At 50.8% G+C, this 21,989-nt stretch overlaps 1 protein-coding gene across 1 annotated transcript in view; it reads left to right on the top strand.

The window, feature by feature from the left end:
• The first annotated feature begins 21,518 nt into the window (after positions 1 to 21,518).
• The window catches only part of LOC141171906 (uncharacterized), a 39,271-nt gene continuing 38,800 nt past the window's right edge, over positions 21,519 to 21,989 (top strand). The window contains exon 1 of the mRNA XM_073655556.1: positions 21,519 to 21,602. The gene's annotated coding sequence lies outside the window, so the exon portion shown is untranslated. The remainder of the gene's footprint in view (positions 21,603 to 21,989) is intronic.

Here is a 21,989-nt window from a genome sequence, read left to right as displayed (position 1 = left end):
CATATATGTCCCATAGTTTTAAACTGGAAAAAAATTTGATTGAATAAAATTTAAGGTCCTCGAAGGTTTAAGTAGGTCATAAATTCATATGAATACTTGCTCATACAATTGCACATGCCAAAAGATGAAGAAGAACAGAATCAAAAATATGACATTAAGTGGAGCACTTACAGGTATTCAAGGTGAAAGAGACCAGCAAAGGCATCGTCTCGAATGACAGTAAATGAGTTAGAATTCAGCAAGCTGAAAATGAAGACAGCAGGTTAGAAGCGAACCAGACTTTATGGTGCTCAGAATTAGTCAAGCAGAATTTATTGACTGCTCTTGCAAAGCACTGAGACTCCCGCTGTGTATAGATGGCGCCGTGCGGCCTCCCACTGTGTATAGATGGCGCCGTGCGGCCTCCCGCTGTGTATAGATGGCACCGTATAGATGGCTACGTGCGGCCTCCTGCTGAGTATAGATGCCGCACCGCGCTCCCCCCAGAGACAGCAGGAGGCCGCACGTAGCCATCTATACTCAGCGGGAGACCGCACGTAGCCATCTATACACAGCAGGAGGCCGCACGGCGACATCTATACTCAGCGGGGGGCCGCACGTAGCCATCTATACACAGCGGGGGGCGCACATAGCCATCTATACACAGCGGGGGGGCGCACAGCACCGTCTATACACAGCGGGGGGCCACACGTAGCCATCTATACACAGCGGGGGGTCGCACGTAGCCATCTATACACAGCGGGGGGCCGCACGGCGCCCCCCCCAGAGACATCAGGAGGCCGCACGGCGCCAACTATACTCAGCAGAGGCCGCATGCAGTCATGCACACACACAAACATATACAGACACGCTTAAACACATTTGAAACACAAAAATACATACAAACAGACATCACACAATGACATCTGCCCACACACACACACACACACATGCGCACACACACACACATGCCCCCACACACACACACCTGCCCACACACACATCTGTGTGTGTGTATGTATAATGTGTGTGTATGTGTGTATGTATAGTGTGTGTGTGTGTATAATTTGTGTGTGTGTATTTTTTTTTAAGTTAAAAACAAGTAAAATGCATGTGGCATCAATATCAAGACTCCAGATATAAGGGCCTATTCACACTGAATTTTGCAATGCATTCATCTCCTCTTTCCAGGCTTCTTTCTAAATCCCTGAAAAATGGCATTCAGATGGGCCTTGACATAGCCATTGATTTGAACAAAGGCAAACCGAGGCTAAAGTCTGAATCTTCAGGCTCCATTTGCTCGGCTTTCAGATGTCTCATTTCAGACAGCACAATCCTGAATTTCAGGGATTCAGTTGTAAGCCTTGTGTAAAGACCTGAATGCAGCGCTGAATGTAGTGTGAATAGGTCCTTACATCCTACACCACCTCAGGGGATTGTTGTTATGGAGTATTGCCCCTGTCAGGACCCCGGTTGTGTCTTTGACAAAAGATGGTAATGTTTCAACTAAGGGTTTAAGGTAAAAATCAATAAATTTGCAAACGGCTTCACATAGGCCACCAATCCCAGACACAATCGGGCGTCCCGGTGGGTCGACGGAGTTCTTGTGGACTTTCGGCAACAAATAAAATGTAGGGGTCCTGGGGAAACCCACCAACAGCCCATCCAACACCTTCTTCAAAATGGTGCCCACCTCAAAAGCCCGTGTAAGGATGTTGCTGAGTTCAGCAGAGAACTTCATATTTGTTTTTATTATATTATGTGGTGTAGTGTTGTGATTATATATAAATTTACTAATTTTTTGTCCCTTTCTTCCTATCCGTTTTTCTATTTTAGTTCATGTCTGAATTTTACATCCTCACTATGGCTCATCACTCCAAATCTACAGCCCTACCTTATGTACCCTCTGTGATGGTGTAATTCATTGTTTATGATGTTTTATGTTGTTTATGCACGGTGCCTGATTACTATAATCTCCATCTGCACAGCCATAGTCTTTTGGCCTTATGCTGGAGGGATGTGTAGTGCGCATGCGTCCCGTCTTGGCCATCTCTGGCGCGCTCCTGGCTGTCTCTAGGCTTACCTGGCGCGCTCTCCCAGCGCGCGCGGGTGGCTTAACGGTCTGGGGGCGCACCTGGGATTGGACCGAGGCGGTGAGCATGCGCCGTTCCACACACGTCCCACGTTCCACATCACTGGTCACGTGATCCCGGTGACGCACTTCCGGTTCGCGGAGGTTGCGCTTCCGGATTTCCTAATGGTTTCAACACTACGGGCACATAAAATGCGCACAGTTTTCACCCACCTAATGTCCTAAAAGCCATTCCAGTAGGGAAAATTACTAGAGCTAGGAGGAATTGCAGTGACTCCATTTCCTTTTCAAAAGAATGTACAACCATTAATTTTTGACTATCATGTAGAAATATTCCAAAATGCACCTTAGATAGACAAGCTCGGCTCTGATCCGTACACCTCGTACACGCGCGGCTCCGCTCCGTACACCTCGTACACGCGCGGCTCCGCTCCGTACACGCGGCTCCGTACACACACGCGGCTCCGCTCCGTACACCTCGTACACACGCGGTTCCGCTCCGTACACCTCGTACACACGCGGCTCTGCTCCGTACACCTCATACACGCGCGACTCTGCTCCGTACACCTCATACACGCGCGGCTCCGCTCCGTACACCTCGTACACGCGCAGCTCCGCTCCGTACACACACGCGGCTCCGCTCCGTACAACTCGTACACACGCGGTTCCGCTCCGTACACCTCATACACACGCGGCTCCGCTCCGTACACCTCATACACACGAGGCTCCGCTCCGTACACACGGCTCCATACACACACGCGGCTCCGCTCCATACACCTCGTACACGTGCGGCTTCGGTCCGTACACCTCATACACACACGGCTCCGCTCCATACACCTCGTACACACGCGGCTCCGCTCCGTACACCTCGTACACACGCGGCTCCGCTCCGTACACCTCGTACACGCGCAGCTCCGCTCCGTACACACACGCGGCTCCGCTCCGTACAACTCGTACACACGCGGTTCCGCTCCGTACACCTCATACACACGCGGCTCCGCTCCGTACACCTCATACACACGAGGCTCCGCTCCGTACACACGGCTCCATACACACACGCGGCTCCGCTCCATACACCTCGTACACGTGCGGCTTCGGTCCGTACACCTCATACACACACGGCTCCGCTCCATACACCTCGTACACACGCGGCTCCGCTCCGTACACCTCGTACACACGCGGCACTGCTCCGTACACCTCGTACACACGCGGCTCCGCCCCGTACACACGGCTCCGTATGCGACGGGGTATGCGGCAGAGCAAGAAGAGACCACCGGACTAAGAACAATCCAACGGGAAGTTTGTGACAGGGTATGCGGCAGAGCAAGAAGAGACCACCGGACTAAGAACAATCCAACGGGATTTATTGAGGCAAGCAGCATACCAAATCAAATATCCATGTTATTCCTGATGTCCATAATAAGTCCAAAATCACAGACAGACGTGAGGTCTTGCCGCAGCTAAGAGCCCTCACTCTTTCTCTCCAGAGATCTCCCAACACAACACTGGTCACGCATAAGTTCCTTGTCTTGGGCTACTGGGAACAGCCCAAGGGTAGGGGAGGAGAGGTTCCCACCTCCTAGTCAATGGTTTGGTCCATTGCATGGCTCCGATATGTCTATATGAATGTGTATTGTGAGTTCTCCGTCGGCTTAGGAGAACAATGGGGAGTCCTCTAGCTGTGTTGACATAAGCCTAAGTTAAATGATGATGGAGGAACAAAGTTATACAGAAATGCAGGACAGGGCAAACTATGTATCATGACAATTCCTTCCCCTCCAATTTTGTGTACGTATGAGGGACCTCTACAGGTCGCTTGTTAAGTACACACAGGCAGGGCTGACCGGACTCAGGGCTCCTCCTGCCTGGACAGTCCATCTGCATTTTGGTGTTGGCTGCCTCTTCTATACTGTATGGTAAAGTTATAGGGCTGCAGAGCCAGGCTCCATCGTAGTAGGCGTCCATTGTCCCCAGAAGCTCTGTTCAGCCAGGTGAGGGGATTGTGATCAGTAACCACAGAGAATTCTCGTCCATACAGATACGGCTTTAGTTTCCGGAGGGCCCACACTATAGCCAGACATTCTTTTTCCACAGTTGCATAGGCCACTTCTCGGTCCAGCAGTTTCCTGCTGAGGTAGGCGACGGGGTGCTCGTCCCCCGCTGCATTCACCTGGCTGAGTACAGCTCCCAATCCATAACCAGAGGCGTCCGTCTGCACAATGAATCGCCTCTTGTAGTCTGGAGCAGCCAGAACAGGGTCACAGACCAGGGCGTCCTTCAGCCGGTTAAAAGCCTCCTCACAGGCTGGAGTCCAGATTACCAACCTGGGCATCGTTTTCTTGGTCAGGTCGGTAAGAGGCTTGGCCACAGTGCTAAAATGAGAAACAAATTTTCAGTAATAGCTGGCAGTGCCCAAAAAAGCCATAACTTGTTTCTTAGTTTGGGGTACAGGCCAGTCTCTAATAGCCTGGATTTTTGCAGGTTCCGGACAGAGCTTCCCGCCCCCTACTCTATGCCCTAGGTACTGGACTTCACCCATCCCCAATTGGCATTTATCAGGTCGAATGCTTAGGCCGGCTGCAAGAATCCGGTCAAGAACAACTGCTACTTGATTCAGATGTTCCTCCCACGTCTGGCTGAAGATGGCGATATCATCTAAGTAGGCACAAGCAAAGTCCCCACATCCCCGGAGGATCTGATCTACCATTCTCTGGAAGGTTGCCGGGGCATTTTTCATTCCAAAAGGCATGCTTAGAAATTCATACAGACCAAAGGGGGTTATAAAAGCGGACCGTTCTCTCCCTTGCTCAGTCAGAGGAATTTGCCAGTATCCCTTACTGAGATCTAAGGTAGTGACATATCGAGACCCAGCCAGTCGGTCTAGAAGTTCGTCAATACGGGGCATTGGGTAAGGACCACTGACAGTATGGTCATTAAGTCGTCTGTAGTCCACACAAAATCGAGTACTCCCATCCTTCTTGGGTACTAACACCACAGGAGAGGCCCAAGGGCTATGAGAGGCCTGGATTACCCCAAGCTGTAACATTTCCTCTAGTTCGTGCTGCATGGTGTTTCGAACTGATTCAGGTACCCGGTACGGAGCCTGTTGTATGGGACGGACACCCTGAGTGTCCACATGATGTTGGGTGACGGTGGTTCGACCTGGTTGAGATGGGAAAGCAGCCCGTCTCTGTTGAAGCACTCCCAGCATCTGGTCTTTCTGTAAGGGGTCCAGGTGATCTCCCAGAGGAACCTGTTCCACAGTGGAAGGGGCTCTCGCGGCTTCCACGAGATCAGGTAGGGAGTCCTCTTCCTCGTGACCGTCTTCTGAAGCTAGCCGACAGCTTGCTATCATTGGAAGGTTCCGGTCGTGGTATTCCTTAATCATATTCACATGAACAGTCTTTTCTCTTAGTCCCTGATCACCTAAAGCAAGAAGGTAATTGGTATCATTTAGTTTCTGGAGAACCCGGAAGGGACCCTCCCATGTGGTCTGCAGTTTATTTTGTGGATGGGGAATAATCATTAAGACCTGTTGTCCTTCTACAAACTCCCGATATCGTGCCTTACGGTCATACCAGGTCTTCTGTCAGGTTTGAGCCATACGCACATGACTCTGGGCGAAACTAGCAAGTTGAGCCAGGGTTTCTCGCAGCTTTAGGACATAAGGGACAACAGGGGCTCCTGTATCTTCAACTTGCCCCGCCCAGTATTCATTAAGCAGAGTTAAGGGTCCTCGGACCTTTCTTCCATAGAGGAGTTCAAAGGGGGAAAACCCGGTGGACTCCTGAGGAACTTCCCGATAGGCAAACAAGAGATGGGGTAGGTACTTCTCCCAGTCTGAATCTCTGTCAGTGAAGGCCCTCAGCATATTCTTCAGAGTGCCGTTAAATCGTTCACAAAGTCCATTTGTTTGTGGATGATACGGTGTTGTTCGAATCGCTCGTACTCCACAGGTGCGCCACAGACACTGGACTAGCTCTGACATGAACTGGGAGCCTTGGTCCGACAAGATCTCACTGGGAAATCCTACTCTGGTGAAAATGGTAACCAGGGCCTCGGCCACCTTGGCTGCAGAAATACTTGACAAGGCCACAGCTTCCGGATATCGGGTGGCATAGTCCACAACAGTGAGAATGTACTGCTTTCCTGATCTACATGGTTTAGCCAGAGGCCCAACGATATCGACAGCTACTCTTTGAAATGGTTCTTCTATGATAGGGAGTGGTTGCAGAGGTGCCTTTGGGTGATCTCCGGGTCGCCCTCTACACTGACATATATCGCAAGTTCGGCAGAAATGCACCACTGCCTGAGAAATCCCTGGCCAATAGAAGGTTTGAGTCAATCGTCTCTCGGTGCGGGTTTTGCCTCGATGGCCAGCAGTAGGAATATCATGAGCAAGGTGTAATAGGGGAATTCTGTATTTCTGAGGAACAATCATCTGTTTGTTACAAGTCCAGGGCTTATCTGGGGAGGCAGCATTGGTAACCCTATACAAAAGTCCATTTTCTCAGATAATTCTTTCCCCGTTCTCCCCTAACTGCCCTATCTCAGCTCGTGCTCTAAAACTAGCTAGGGTGGGGTCAGTATCGACCTCTTGTCGAAACTGAACTCTATCCAAGGTATCACTCACATTGTCCCCACAAGAAGAATCACTCACCGGCTGTGTCGGCGGTTCTGGTGGCCTCATTTCCATGGAGGAGTTGTAGGCGTCCCCATTTGCTGCTCTCTTGGCTTGACTTCTGGTTACCGCACCGACAAAGTGGCAATGCAGATGTCCCACATCATTTCCTAAAAGAACGTCTGCAGGGAGGCCGCTCATCACACCGACCACGCATTGTTTGGCCCCAAAGCCATAATCCAGGGTCACCCTCGCGCTTGGAATATATCTCTGGGTGCCTCCAGCCAATACAATGGCAATTCCTGGTCCCTTTTGAATTGCTTCTGGCTGAAGTACTCGGGGAACGCCTATGGTGAGAAAAGCCCCAGTGTCACGGAAGCCAACAACTTTTTGGCCATCCAGCACGACCTCCTGTAGATGTTGGTGCTGAAGGTCAGAAGAACAGGTGGCTGGGGCTCGCACCCCATAGACTGCTGGTATGGGAGCCAGGGTATCGGAGTCACTTGGCAAGTCATCAGGGACTGAATTCAGCTCCTCTCCTGGTGAGAGTGTCTGTAGATAACGAACCGGCAAAGGCGGTCTGTAGCCGTCCTGTATCCGAACACCTGGACATTGAAATTGCAGATGCCCAGGCTGCCCACATCTATAACATCTGCGCTCTGGGACTCTTCCCCCACGTCGTAGTCCCGAAGGTGGAGCAGGAGTAATGCGAGGCCCAGTCACACGAAGGTCACCATGAGTTGATGGTCTATTGGGATGGCGAATATGGGAGGCCGAAGGACCAGGGGCCGCCATCGTCGGGGGGCTGGTAGTTCTTTTCTCACTGAGTAGTAGTTTTTTCCATTGAGGCTTGATGGTGAGAGCCTCATCCGCTAGAGCTGCAGCTTCCTCCACAGTGGCTGGTCTCCTTTCACGCACCCATTCTCGGATCTCAGCGGGGCACTTGAAGTAAAACTGCTCTTTCAAGATGACCTGGAGGAAGGCCCCCCAAGTGAAGGCCTCCTCTCCCTCCAGCCAGCGATGACATATTTGTTTGAGTCTGTGGGCATACATCTTGAAGGACACCTCCCGATCACAGGCCAAAGTACGAAACTGGGTCCTATAAGTGTCTGGGGTCACAGCGTAGTGTTCCAGAATAGTCCGTTTAATGTCTGCATACTCACAGTCCCCCCGAGGGTCCATAGCTCTATAGGCTGCGGCAGCTCCACCCTCTAAGAGCCCCACCAGATGTCGTACTCGCTCTCTTTCTGGGACTTCTATTAATCGACACTGAAGCTCAAATTCCTGGAAGAAGCCCTCAATGTCACCTGCAGCCTCCTGGAATGGCTTGAAATCTTTGCGGGACACTCTGGGGAGTTCCCTCATGGTGGGTGCTGGGGTTACAGTCTGTCTGGCGCTTCTAGCTGCTTCCAAAGCTATTTGCCTCTCCAGCAATGCCATCTCCTTAGCTCCTCGCATGACCTCCATCTTATAGTCTATGGAGACCTCCTCTCCCATCATTGCCATCTCTTCCTCGTACCACACAGCCCACTGACTTTTTTGGGTATTTACCTCTGCCTGCCGCCTTTCCTCCATTTGCCGTGGAGGTGCTTCCTCAATGTCCTCTTGCATTCGAACTCCTTCCAAAGCCTCAGTTAGCTGCTCCTTGGAGAGTCCCTTGTAGCTGACCCCCAGTTCACGGGACTTTGTTTGTAAGCTCACCACAGTCCAGTTCTTGTACTCTGAGGCTCTGGTTCCAGAATTTGATGGGCCGTTGTCCTCTATTCGTTCTGCTCTGATGCCACCGCTGCCAACCAGTTTGTGACGGGGTATGCGGCAGAGCAAGAAGAGACCACCGGACTAAGAACAATCCAACGGGATTTATTGAGGCAGGCAGCATACCAAATCAAATATCCATGTTATTCCTGATGTCCATAATAAGTCCAAAATCACAGACAGACGTGAGGTCTTGCCGCAGCTAAGAGCCCTCACCCTTTCTCTCCAGAGATCTCCCAACACAACACTGGTCACGCATAAGTTCCTTGTCTTGGGCTACTGGGAACAGCCCAAGGGTAGGGGAGGAGAGGTTCCCACCTCCTAGTCAATGGTTTGGTCCATTGCATGGCTCCGATATGTCTATATGAATGTGTATTGTGAGTCGTCCGCCCCCCCCCCCGGCTTAGGAGAACAATGGGGAGTCCTCTAGCTGTGTTGACATAAGCCTAAGTTAAATGATGATGGAGGAACAAAGTTATACAGAAATGCAGGACAGGGCAAACTATGTATCATGACACCGTACACGCACGCGGCTCCGCTCCGTACACCTCGTACACATGCGGCTCCGCTCTGTACACCTCGAACATACGCGGCTCCGCTCCGTACACCTCGTACACGCGGCTCCGCTCCGTACACCTTGTACACACACGGCTCCGCTCCGTACGCCTCGTACACGCCCGGCTCCGCTCCATACACCTCTTACACGCGACTCTTCTCCGTACGCCTCGTACACGTGCGGCTCTGCTCCATACACCTCGTACACACGCAGCTCCGCTCCGTACACCTCGAACACACACGGGTCCGCTCCGTACACCTCGTACACACACTGCTCCGCTCCGTACACCTCGTACACGCGGACCCGCTCCATACGCCTCGTACACACACGGCTCCGCTCCGTAAGCCTCGTACACGCGCGGCTCCGCTACATACACCTCTTACATGCGGCTCTCCTCCGTACGCCTCGTACACGTGCGGCTCCGCTCCATACACCTCGTAAACACGCGGCTCCGCTCCGAACGCCTCGTACACACACGGCTCCGCTCAGTACGCCTCGTACACGCGCAGCTCAGCTCCGTACGCTTCGTACACGTGCGGCTCCGCTCCATACACCTCGTACACACGCGGCTCCGCTCCGTACACCTCGTACACACACGGCTCTGCTCCGTACACCCCGTCCACGCGCGGCTCCGCTCCGTACACCTCGTACACGCGGCTCCGCTCCGTACACCTCGTACACGCGTGGCTCCGCTCCGTACACACACGCGGCTCCGCTCAGTACACCTCGTACACACGCGGTTCCGCTCCATACACCTCGTACACACGGCTCCGCTCCGTACACCTCGTACACGCGCGGCTCAGCTACGTACGCCTCGTACACACGCGGCTCCGCTCCGTACACCTCGTACACACACGGCTCCGCTCCGTACTAGTGTTGAGCCACCCCCGTAGTGTTCGAGTTCGGTTCGGTTCGTCGAACACCCGTGTGTTCGCCGAACTGTTCGTTGAACTGTTCGTCGAACACCGTTAAAACCAATGGCAGGCAAACAAAAACACATAGAAACACATAGAAAACACCTTCAAGGTGTCCAAAAGCTGACAAACTGCTCAGAAGACACAACTAACACATGGAAAAGTGACAAGTACATATAGTCATGCGAAAATAAAAGAGGTGGAGGAGTAAAAGGAGGGGGAGACACAGATATAGGCATGTCATGCCCTTCTAAAATCCAAAAAGTGAGAAGCCGACACGGCCAGTCCGCTCCTGCCCGTGCCACCTCCGTGTCGCCGGGTTTGTGCCAGAGCCGCGGTGAACCCTGACGGCCAGCCCCCCTCTCCCAATACTGGTGCCTGTCCGCTGGTGGGTCGAGAGAGCCCCCCTGTGGTGGAGGCAGCTCTAAGCTTTTTAATTTAAATTGTCTCTCTAATTTGAATGAATACACTTTAAATCCATTTACAAGGATCTATTGGAGGGCAAGTCTCATGCCAGCAGCCGCGGTAATTCCAGCTCCAGTAGCGTCCACTAAAGCTGCTGCAGTTAAAAAGCTTTTATAAGGATCGAGCTCGGCTGTCCACCGCAAGGCATCCTACTGCCAGTCCCAGCCCCTATGCCTTGGGGTGCCTCCTGATGCTCTTCACTAAGTATCCCATGGTCCCGAAGCATTTCCTTTGAAAAAATTAAGTGTCTAAACTACAGGTGGTGTAGCTTGCTTAACAGCCGGGATAATCCGCTGACTAGCAGACACTGCTACTAGGCACAAAGTATTTCCTGGGCTAGATGCAGTTAAAAATTTGTAATTAGATACTCTCGTTGGATGCTGAGAAAGCATTCCATAGAGTCTCCTGGCACGCCATATATGATTCTCTTAAAAAGCTTGGGGTAGGGGTCTAGGGGACCCTTTTATAGCCAAAATCACGGCCCTGTATCGCAATACGTCACCTAGGCTGAAGATAAATGGAACTGTAGCACCCTGAGGGCTCGGTTGCTACAGACGTATTGCACCTCACCCAGAGGTGTGATATCTCACTCTCAGGTAAGGATGGAGTGTGGATCAGGACCCGACACCTGCATGCATTACACCACATTGCCGTGGGGCAGGGTGACCAATATGCCCCTGAGATGGGCACGACAGTCCCTGTCCCTGGCTGGAGTGGGGGGAGGGAACACTGAGGAAGGGGAACCCTGTAGTGCAGGAGCAGGGAGGAAGCAGTTCCTGGGTGCATTGAGAAGGGAGTATAAAAGGTGGGCACCATCTTAGTTCAGTGCAGAGAAGTCTGAGCAGAAGTGGCAGGGAGCAGGGGCTCTGCATGAGCTCTGCTCCGGAGGCGGGCCTAGTAACAGAGGCCCAGGCCTGGAAGAGGGAGAAGGAAGGAAGAGGAGCGGAGAAGGCTCCAGGAACGAGGAATGAAGGGATCCCAGGGGTGCGGACGGGCGAGTCGCCACCGCACGCCCGAATCCACCTGCGTGGAGGGGTCAGGCCAAAGGGGGAGACCGGTCCCCGAACTAGTGGAGGCAGGAAACGACCCTCAGCTAGAAACCGGAGGCTCTGACATTTTATGTGGCGCAGCCCCTCGCTACACCCGCTAGGAAGGCACCACATAGGGTCAGGGAAACTGGCGCCAAGTTTACCAAGAGGAGGCCCGAGGCAGCCGGACAGAAGTGTTGGTAAGAAAGGCCAGACAAAGGACACACAAAGGGGGTCCTGTGAAGTGCTCCAAAGTTATCTGGGAGTTGTCTGAGCCCCTCACCTGGTGAGCACAGTACGACGTGGGCAGCCGTTACCTGCAGACGTGGTCTGGATAATAAGAACTGTGAGTAAAGGCCCTGGACTGCATCACTGACTCCGTGTCGTTACTGCTGCTGCCCTGCACCATCACCCCCATCCTCCGCATACACTGCCCTGAGGCTATACTCCTCCCGTGGGGAGTTATGCTACGCTCTGCTGCACCCACAACACCAGCCTCAGCGGTCTGCCCTGTAGCGGCGGTTCACTCTGACCGCAATCCACGGGTGGCGTAGTCGGACATTTAAACATCAAAACCACATAAATAGTTCCGCCACTGGTTTGACCGCCCTGAGCCACGGAACCGGGTCGCCGCCACGAAGACTACAACCACCAGCATCCACCAAAAAGGGTCCGGCTCCGGGTGTCCCAAGGCCCAGGGGGTGCGTCAGAACCTTTTCATCACCTTTCACAATCACCAATGGGACAAGGCAGGGATGTCCTCTGTCCCCTCTCTTATACATCCTAGTGACGGAGCACCTGCTCTCATCAATTCGCCATAACCCCAATATTAGGTGGATTGAGGTGGGAGGCACCGAGTACAAGTGCTCTCTATTTGCTGATGATGTCCTAGTATATATCACTCAATCACATATATCCATCCCTGCTGTTATGGCTGAAATAGATCACTTTGTTACATGGTAAAATTTTAAAATCAATGCAGCGAAGTCTGAGGCCCTCGATGTCTCCCTCCCCAAATCCATATAGGATTCCATCCAGTCCAACTTTCCCTTTGCCTGGCCCTCACAGGGTATCAAATACTTAGGAATTCCTATTCATAGAGACCTCTCCCATCTATGTTATCTTAATTTTGGGCCCTTTATTGAACAATTCCATACAGACCACGGTTGGCAAGTTAGAACTGTAAGATTCACTACGTGAACCACTGGTGTTTTGTGGAAAAGCACATGTACACTGCGTTCCAAATTATTATGCAAAAAGTGTTTAGGAGTGATAAGGGAAGAATTTGTTTGTTTGTCAGTTAAACTCATTGATGGTGATGTGTGTCAGGGCTCTTTATATCACTGTAAGCAATTGCAGACACCTGTGCTAATTAGTTTGGCAGGTGTGTCCAATGAAAGGCAAGACTACTTAAGAAGGCTCTCTCACATTATTAAGCAGCCTACATTTTCTGCCAAAATGGGAAAGAAAAAGGATGTGTCGGCTGCTGAGAAGCAACAAATTGTGGAGTGTTTAGGTCAAGGCATGACTACAATCAACATTGTGCGATGATCAGGATGAAGTGTCTTGGCAATCAAGAAGTATGTAGCTGATTCACAGTACACACGTGTGCGTGCTGATAAGGGCAAATTGAGGACTCTTTCCTACAGGCAATTACGTCAGGTTGAAAGAGCAGCGGTAAAAAAGCCTTGTCATAGCAGCAGACAAGTTTTTGAAGCTTCTTGTGCCTCCAACGTCCCCCGAACAACAAGATGCAGGGTCCTTCAGAGGTTTGCAGCTGTGCATACGCCATCCTGTCGACCTCCTCTATCCACTTCACACAAGCAGAAACGGCTCCAGTGGGCCAAACATTACATGAAGACTGATTTCAAAACTGTTTTGTTCACGGATGAGTGCCGTGCAGCGCTCGATGGTCCAGATGGATAGAGTGGAGGATGGCTGGTTGATGGACACCCCACGCAAACACGGCTACAGCGCCAACAAGGAGGAGATGGAGTAATGTTTTGGGCTGGAATCATGGGGAGAGAGATTGTCGGCCCCTTTAGGATCCCTGAAGGCGCTAAAGATGAACTCCATAATGTATGTGAATTTTCTCAAACAGCACTTCCTGCCATGGTTCAAGAAGAAGAACCGTGTATTTCACAGCAAGATCATTTTTCTGCATGATAATGCACCATCTCATGCTGCACATAAAACATCTGCATCTCTGGCTGATATGGGCATAAAAGGGGACAAACTTATGGTGTGACCCCCATGCTCCCCTGACCTCTACCCCATTCAGAACCTTTGGAGCATCATTAAAAGGAGTGTCTATGATGGCGGGAGGCAGTTCACATCTAAGCAACAGCTCTGGGAGGGTATTCTGTCCTCATGCAAAACAATTGAAGCAGAAACCATCCAAAACCTGACAAATTCAATGGACGAGAGAGTTCAGAAGCTCCTTTCGAACAAGGGGTCCTATGTGAAAATGTAACATCACCTAGAATAAAGTTTTGAGTTGAAAACTGTTTGATTTCAGTTTCTAACAACCTGCTAATGCTTATAATTTCAAAAATGACCATTTTTTTGGTCTTTATTAAAATGAAAAGGTTGATCGAAAAGTTTGGGGGATCTAAGAGTGTGGCAACCCAGTAGTCATGATTACTTCGAATTCTGACAATATGAGGGTCATGCTGCAGGTAGTGCAGCAAGAAGGCACTTATGTGTCTTGCGCATCTCGGAGCCCCAAAATTATTTTCCGGGCTAGATGCAGCTAAAAATTATTTTTAATTTTAAATCTGGTGGAGCTTATTATAGATGGCCTAATAGGATCAGTGCTGCACACTGCTACAAAGCCCAAATTATTTTCCAGTCAAGATACAGATAAACATGATTAGTAATTTGAAAGCTTAAAACGGTTGGTAGGGTGATTTTAACCAATCATCAAGCTTTTACTCTCCCCAGGATGACACAGGGGTAGAAAAGTCGTTTCGGATCCATGATTTGTTCATCTTTATGAACGTGAGTCTGTCTACATTATCAGTGGAGAGCCGCGTGCGCTTATCTGTCAGCACACCACCAGCAGCGCTGAACACACGTTCAGACAGAACGCTGGCTGCGGGGCATGACAAGATCTCCAAGGCGTAAGTGGCTAGCTCCGGCCATTTATCCAGATTGGAAGCCCAAAAAGAGCAAGGGTCCAGTGACACAGTCGTGGCTTCAATGTTTACTTGGAGATACTCCTGTACCATCGTCTCTAGGCGTTGACTATGTGTCAGACTTCTTGTCTCCTGTGGCCTTGCAAAGGATGGGCTAAAAAAGTGGTGAAATGATTCCGCAAAATTGATGTTACCAGCAGATACTGTGGTTCTGTTACGGTTTGAGTGCTGAACACTTGACGGTCCCACGGTTGGCAAGTTGGAACTGTGAGATTCACTACGTGCACCACTGGTGCTTTGTGGAAAAGCACATGTAAGATTCTGCAACAGTCTCTGCTGATACTCCTGCATGCGTGCATCCCTTTCTATGGCAGGAATAATTTCGGCAAATTTACTTTTCTACCGGGGATCTAACCCAGTAGTCAGGATTATTTCTAATTCTCACAATTCGAGGGTCATGTTGCAGGTAGTGCAGCAAGAAGGCACTCATGTGTGTTGCGCATACAGGAGCACCAAGTCCCTGTTGTGTTGGTGGCGAGGTAACAATCATGCTTCATTCCTCTGTCCTCTCCCCCCAACCTCGCACAACAGAAATGTGATCAAGGTCTCCCTCATCTGATGAGTCTTCCATCAGTTGGTCCTCCACTTCTTCCTGGGCTCCTGCACCTTCCTCACTAGTTTGGCTGCTACCATGCTACCATGCGCCCTGGTAAAACCATCTCCCCCACCCTCACATGCCTGCCGCCTTGGTGCTGCCGACCGTCTGGACCTTGCAGATGTTATGGTGAAATTCAACCTCTTAGCTTTCTCATGGCTAGGAGGAAATGGTCTTTTACTTGTCCACATCTGAGGGACCGAGGGCTGGCTATTGTGCTTAGACGGGGTTGATAAGGGTGTCCCCGGCAAACTGCCGGTCTGTGAGGAAGATGCAGGCGGACATGTTAGGTTGCCTTGATCCAAAGGTGGTGCTATCGATGTCGGACAGCGCTCAACACCAGCTGGTGTTACCACCTCCAAAGAAAATGATGACCTGCCAATCACGCTGGCTGTTGCGGGTAAAGAGGTGGCAGGTCTGCGCCCCAAAACAGGTGTGACTGCTGTCCCCCCAGTCACAGAGGATGAAGAGGCCGCGGATGCACAAGATATGGCAGGCGGTGGTTGGCCCGGCCGGCTAGGCCGCATTGTAGCACACTGAGCTTCCCACTGCAACTTATGCTTCATGTCCATGTGCCGGTTCATGCATGAAGTACTCAAACTATGTATTTTTTGGCCTCTACTTAGCTTTTGCTGACAAATGTTACAGATAACACGAGTTGGGTCATCTTTATCGATCTGACAAAATGCCCAGGCTATGCAAGACTTAGCACCCATGCGACCTGAAGAGCCACCACGACTTGTGGTGAGAGGCAGAGTTGTGTTTGAGGATGCAGTTGTTGACGTGCTTCCAGTACTACGTCTCTGTCCAGGAAGGCGCAACCTGACCTCGTCGTCACTAGCATCTTCCTCCACCTCCTCTGCTGACCTCATCTCTTGGCTGACTGTGGGTTGACAGTAAGTGGGATCTCCGACCTCATCATCATCACCCTGTGCGTTATCACACCCGTCGTCCTCAGAGCCAACCTGTTCCTGCCCTGACAAAAAACTAAAGTTGTCGCTCCAATCAGGTATTTGAGTCTTATCATCGTCTTCCTCATTGTCTCCACCAACAGGAGTTACAGTTTGGGAATGAGGGTCTACATTATGGTCAGAACCTTCTGCGTCTGGTCCTGGATCCGACTCATAAAGATTCTGGGCATCAGTGCAGATCATTTCCTCGTCTGGATTCACAGAAGCGCTGGAGTCGACCTCTGATTCCCAGGCTATAGTATGAGTAAACAGCTCTGCAGACTCAACCATCTGTTCTACCTCATACTCAGACGGGCAGCTGGAGATTTGGGAGCTGTGAGGAAGCAAGTGCGATTTGGGTGACACCTTTGAGGACTGGAGTATTTGTGATGTTGAAGTTGATGTGGAGGAGAGCCCACTTAAAGGAGCACTTGATATCCGTTGAAGCACCTGCTGTTTTTGTGCCTCATCTGGAATTTGTAGCGATTGGCGTGGCCGTAAGAAAGGGATCTTATCACATTGTCCGCTAAAAGAAGTAGACATTTTAGTTTGGCTGGAAGATGGTCTTTCTTCTGCAGATGTTACTGTTGCTTTAACACCTACCCCACGGACACAACCTTTTTTCCCCTTCCCAACACGCCTATTCCCCTTTCCACCAGCAGCAGGCCTTTTTCCACTCATTTTGGTGGTTAACTAATTCACAACTCTGGAGTTGTTTGCACAAAAAAACAATGGATGGTAACCGAGCAGAGCTGAGTGGCCAAACTGTGGTATTAGGCCAAAACTATTGGCTGGGTTAGATGCAGAAAAAAATTATTTTGAATTTGCAACCTGATGGAGGTCAGTATAGATGGATTAATAGAACAAGACCCACACACAGCTAGAAGCCCAATATGTTTTCAGAGGTAGATGCAGGAAAAAAATATATTCAGTTTGCAACCTGATGGAGGTCAGTATAGATGGACTAATACAACAAGTCCCACACACAGCTAGAAGCCCAAATATTTTTTCAGAGGTACTGTAGATGCAGATAAAAATTAGTTTTAATTTGCAACCTGATGGAGGTCAGTATAGATGGACTAATAGAGAAAGTCCGACACACTACTAGAAGGCCAAATATTTTTTCAGAGGTAGATGCAGAAAAAAATATATTCAGTTTGCAACCTGACGGAGGTCAGTATAGATGGACTAATAGAGAAAGTCCGACACACTACTAGAAGGCCAAATATTTTTTCAGAGCTAGATGCAGAAAAAAATTATATTCAGTTTGCAACCTGATGGAGGTCAGTATAGATGGATTAATAGAACAAGACCCACACACAGCTAGAAGCCCAATATTTTTTCAGAGGTAGATGCAGAAAAAAATATATTCAGTTTGCAACCTGATGGAGGTCAGTATAGATGGACTAATACAACAAGTCCCACACACAGCTAGAAGCCCAATATTTTTTCAGAGGTAGATGCAGAAAAAAATATATTCAGTTTGCAACCTGATGGAGGTCAGTATAGATGGACTAATATAACAAGTCCCACACACAGCTAGAAGCCCAAATATTTTTTCAGAGGTACTGTAGATGCAGATAAAAATTAGTTTTAATTTGCAACCTGATGGAGGTCAGTATAGATGGACTAATAGAGAAAGTCCGACAAACTACTAGAAGGCCAAATATTTTTTCAGAGCTAGATGCAGAAAAAAATTATATTCAGTTTGCAACCTGATGGAGGTCAGTATAGATGGATTAATAGAACAAGACCCACACACAGCTAGAAGCCCAATATTTTTTCAGAGCTAGATGCAGAAAAAAATATATTCAGTTTGCAACCTGATGGAGGTCAGTATAGATGGACTAATACAACAAGTCCCACACACAGCTAGAAGCCCAATATTTTTTCAGAGGTAGATGCAGAAAAAAATATATTCAGTTTGCAACCTGATGGAGGTCAGTATAGATGGACTAATACAACAAGTCCCACACACAGCTAGAAGCCCAAATATTTTTTCAGAGGTACTGTAGATGCAGATAAAAATTAGTTTTAATTTGCAACCTGATGGAGGTCAGTATAGATGGACTAATAGAGAAAGTCCGACACACTACTAGAAGGCCAAATATTTTTTCAGAGCTAGATGCAGAAAAAAATTATATTCAGTTTGCAACCTGATGGAGGTCAGTATAGATGGACTAATAGAGAAAGTCCGACACACTACTAGAAGGCCAAATATTTTTTCAGAGCTAGATGCAGAAAAAAATTATATTCAGTTTGCAACCTGATGGAGGTCAGTATAGATGGATTAATAGAACAAGACCCACACACAGCTAGAAGCCCAATATTTTTTCAGAGGTAGATGCAGGAAAAAAATATATTCAGTTTGCAACCTGATGGAGGTCAGTATAGATGGACTAATACAACAAGTCCCACACACAGGTAGAAGCCCAAATATTTTTTCAGAGGTACTGTAGATGCAGATAAAAATTAGTTTTAATTTGCAACCTGATGGAGGTCAGTATAGATGGACTAATAGAATGATGCTATGCCCAAAAGATTTTACTTCACTAGGTGCAGTAAAAAAATTGGTATTCTATACACAGGTGGTATATCTTGCAACACAGATAGGCTACTCCACTGACTAACACACTCTGCAATAGGCCAAAAAGGATTAGCTTTGCTAGATTCAGCCAAATGCTGTGAAAAAAACTTGCACAGCACTGGCACAGACCTGCCTGGCAAAAACTGATAGGAACTGATGTAACCTAGTCCTGAAAAGGACTCCAATTACAATTAGTCTTTACTCCCACAACCTATCTATTTAAGAGCACAGACCTTCCTGATAAAAGTCGTAGGAAATGCTGTAACCTAGTCCTTAAAAGGACTGCAATCACAACTATTCCCTACTCCCAAGCTATCTGTATATTTGTGCGAAAATTGGCTTGAAATTAACAAGGTATAGCGCACACAGCAACAGCGGTGCCGTCTAACACGCAGCTGCAGCAGTGAGAAAATGGTGGCGACGGGGAAAATGGCTTGGTCTTATAGGGCAAGGACATGTGACATACACTGCCAATGACACATGCCCTTGCTTGTGTGAAAAAAAGCACTTCGCTCCGTGTGTGCGCTGCTGATAGGCTGACAGATTGCACCTCCCCACTGCAAATGCGGGAAAGAGAAAAAAAAATGGAGATCTTCATTGTTCCTGCAGAGATCCATCCCCTGCCCGTCCCCCCCACCCCGCTGTACACTCAAACTGCGTATTAACATTAATTTTCATCATTACTGAGAAAAAATCCAGTTATGATTTTGGTGCACGAACAGTTATCGAACATAACCTCGAACAGCCGAATTTTTCTCAAATTGTTCGTGTTCGCCGAACGGCTCGAACACCGCCCAAAACAGCTCGAATTTGAGATTGGCGAACAGTTCGAGTAGAACAACGCTCATCTCTACTCCGTACACCTCGAACACGCGCGGCTCCGCTCCGTACACCTCGTACACACATGGCTCCGCTTCGTACACCTCGTACACACGCGACTTCGCTTCATACACCTCTTACACGCAGCTCTCCTCCGTACGCCTCGTACACGTGCGGCTCCGCTCCATACACTCGTACACACGTGGCTCCGCTCCATACACATCGTACACACACGGCTCCGCTCCATACACCTCGTACACACACGGCTCCTCTCCGTACGCCTCGTAAACACGGCTCCGCTCCGTACATCTCGTACACGCGCGGCTCAGCTCCATACGCCTCGTACACATGTGGCTCCGCTCCGTACACCTCGTACACACGCGGCTTCGCTCCATACACCTCTTACACGCGGCTCTCCTCCGTACGCCTCGTACACGTGCGGCTCCGCTCCGTACATCGCGTACACGCGCGGCTCCGCTCCGTACACCTCGTACACACGCGGCTCCGCTCCGTACGCCTCGTACACGCGCGGCTCCGCTCCGTACGCTTCGTACACGTGCGACTCCGCTCCATACACCTCGTACACGTGCGGCTCCGCTCCGTACACCTCGTACATGCTCGGCTCCGCTCCGTACGCCTCGTACACACGCGGCTCTGCTCCGTACGCCTCGTACACACGCGGCTCCGCTCCGTACACCTCGTACACACACGGCTCTGCTCCGTACACCTCGTACACACACGGCTCTGCTCCGTACACCTCGTACACACGCGGCTCTGCTCCGTACACCTTGTACACGCGCGGCTCTGCTCCGTACACCTCGTACACACGCGGCTTCGCTCCATACACCTCTTACACGCGGCTCTCCTCCGTACGCCTCGTACACGTGCGGCTCCGCTCCATACACCTCGTACACACGTGGCTCCGCTCCGTACATCTCGTACACACACGGCTCCTCTCCATACACCTCGTACACACGTGGCTCCGCTCCGTACACCTCGTATACACGCAGCTCCGCTCCTTACACCTCGTACACACGCGGCTCCGCTCCGTACACCTCGTGCACGCGCGGCTCCGCTCCGCACACCTCTTACATGCGCGGCTCCGCTCCGTACACGCTCGGCTCCGCTCCGTACACCTCGTACACACGCGGCTCCGCTCCGTACACCTCGTACACACGCGGCTTCGCTCCATACACCTCTTACACGCGGCTCTCCTCCGTACGCCTCGTACACGTGCGGCTCCGCTCCATACACCTCGTACACGTGTGGCTCCGCTCCGTACACCTCGCACACGCGCGGCTCTGCTCTGTACGCCTCGCACACGCGCGGCTCTGCTCTGCACACCTCGTACACGTGCGGCTCCGCTCCGTACACCTCGTACACGCGCGGCTCCGCTCCGTACGCCTCGTACACGTGCGACTCCGCTCCATACACCTCGTACACGTGCGGCTCCGCTCCGTACGCCTCGTACACGCTCGGCTCCGCTCCGTACGCCTCGTACACGCGTGGCTCCGCTCCGTACGCCTCGTACACGCGTGGCTCCGCTCCGTACGCCTCGTACACGCGTGGCTCCGCTCCGTACAACTCATACACGCACGGCTCCGCTCCGTACACCTCGTACACATGAAGCTGCGCTCCGTACGCCTCGTACACGCGCGGCTCCGCTCCGCACACCTTGTACACGCGCGGCTCTGCTAAGTACACCTCGCACACGCGCGGCTCCGCTCCGTACGCCTCGTACACGCGTGGCTCCGCTCCGTACACCTTGTACACACGCGGCTCCGCTCCGTACACCTCGTACACACGCGGCTCCGCTCCGTACACCTCGTACACCCGCGGCTCTGCTACATCCACACTGTAAACCCCTCCTGACCCCACACATAAACTTCAGCTCATCCAGCACCATGACAACCAGCACAGCAGAGTCCTGCATCCACTGAGGCCCCTGATCATGTGACCCCTGACTCCTCCCCTCCTGTGACCTCATCACAGCTCCTGTGCGCACACAACAGCCATATATGTGGTGGCGGCTCTGCAGGTGGAGGTATGTGGAGACCCCCATTACTGGGCGCAGGGGGCATTAACCCCTTCAGCACGGAGGCTCTTTGGGGGTCTCTGTGTGGTGTGAACAGTGAGGTTACAGTTGTGGACAGAATACGGCTTCGCTGGTTCCCGTCCACATTAGGTCCCTTCAGACGGCTGCAGGATGAAGGACAGGGGTGAATCCGTCATCCGCAGCCTATAAACCATGGAGGCGTAGTGCAGTACCTGAGGCCGGAGTGAATGCCCCTCACAGAGAGGAGGCGGGGGTTTTCTCTATAAATGCCCGGCCTCAGAGCCGCCCTGCGCCCCTCACATCGTAGCCGGGAGTCAGAGTTCGGTGCTGAATGAATAATGTTACAGCAGCTAATTGACATATGAGTAATAACAT

The sequence above is a fragment of the Phyllobates terribilis genome, unplaced genomic scaffold (genome assembly GCF_046119375.1).
Source record: "Phyllobates terribilis strain yellow unplaced genomic scaffold, ASM4611937v1 Scaffold_12__6_contigs__length_324123572, whole genome shotgun sequence".
In the NCBI taxonomy this organism is placed as follows: domain Eukaryota; kingdom Metazoa; phylum Chordata; class Amphibia; order Anura; family Dendrobatidae; genus Phyllobates; species Phyllobates terribilis.
Note: the sequence above shows the minus strand (reverse complement) of the source record. Positions and strands in the feature narration are given on the sequence as shown.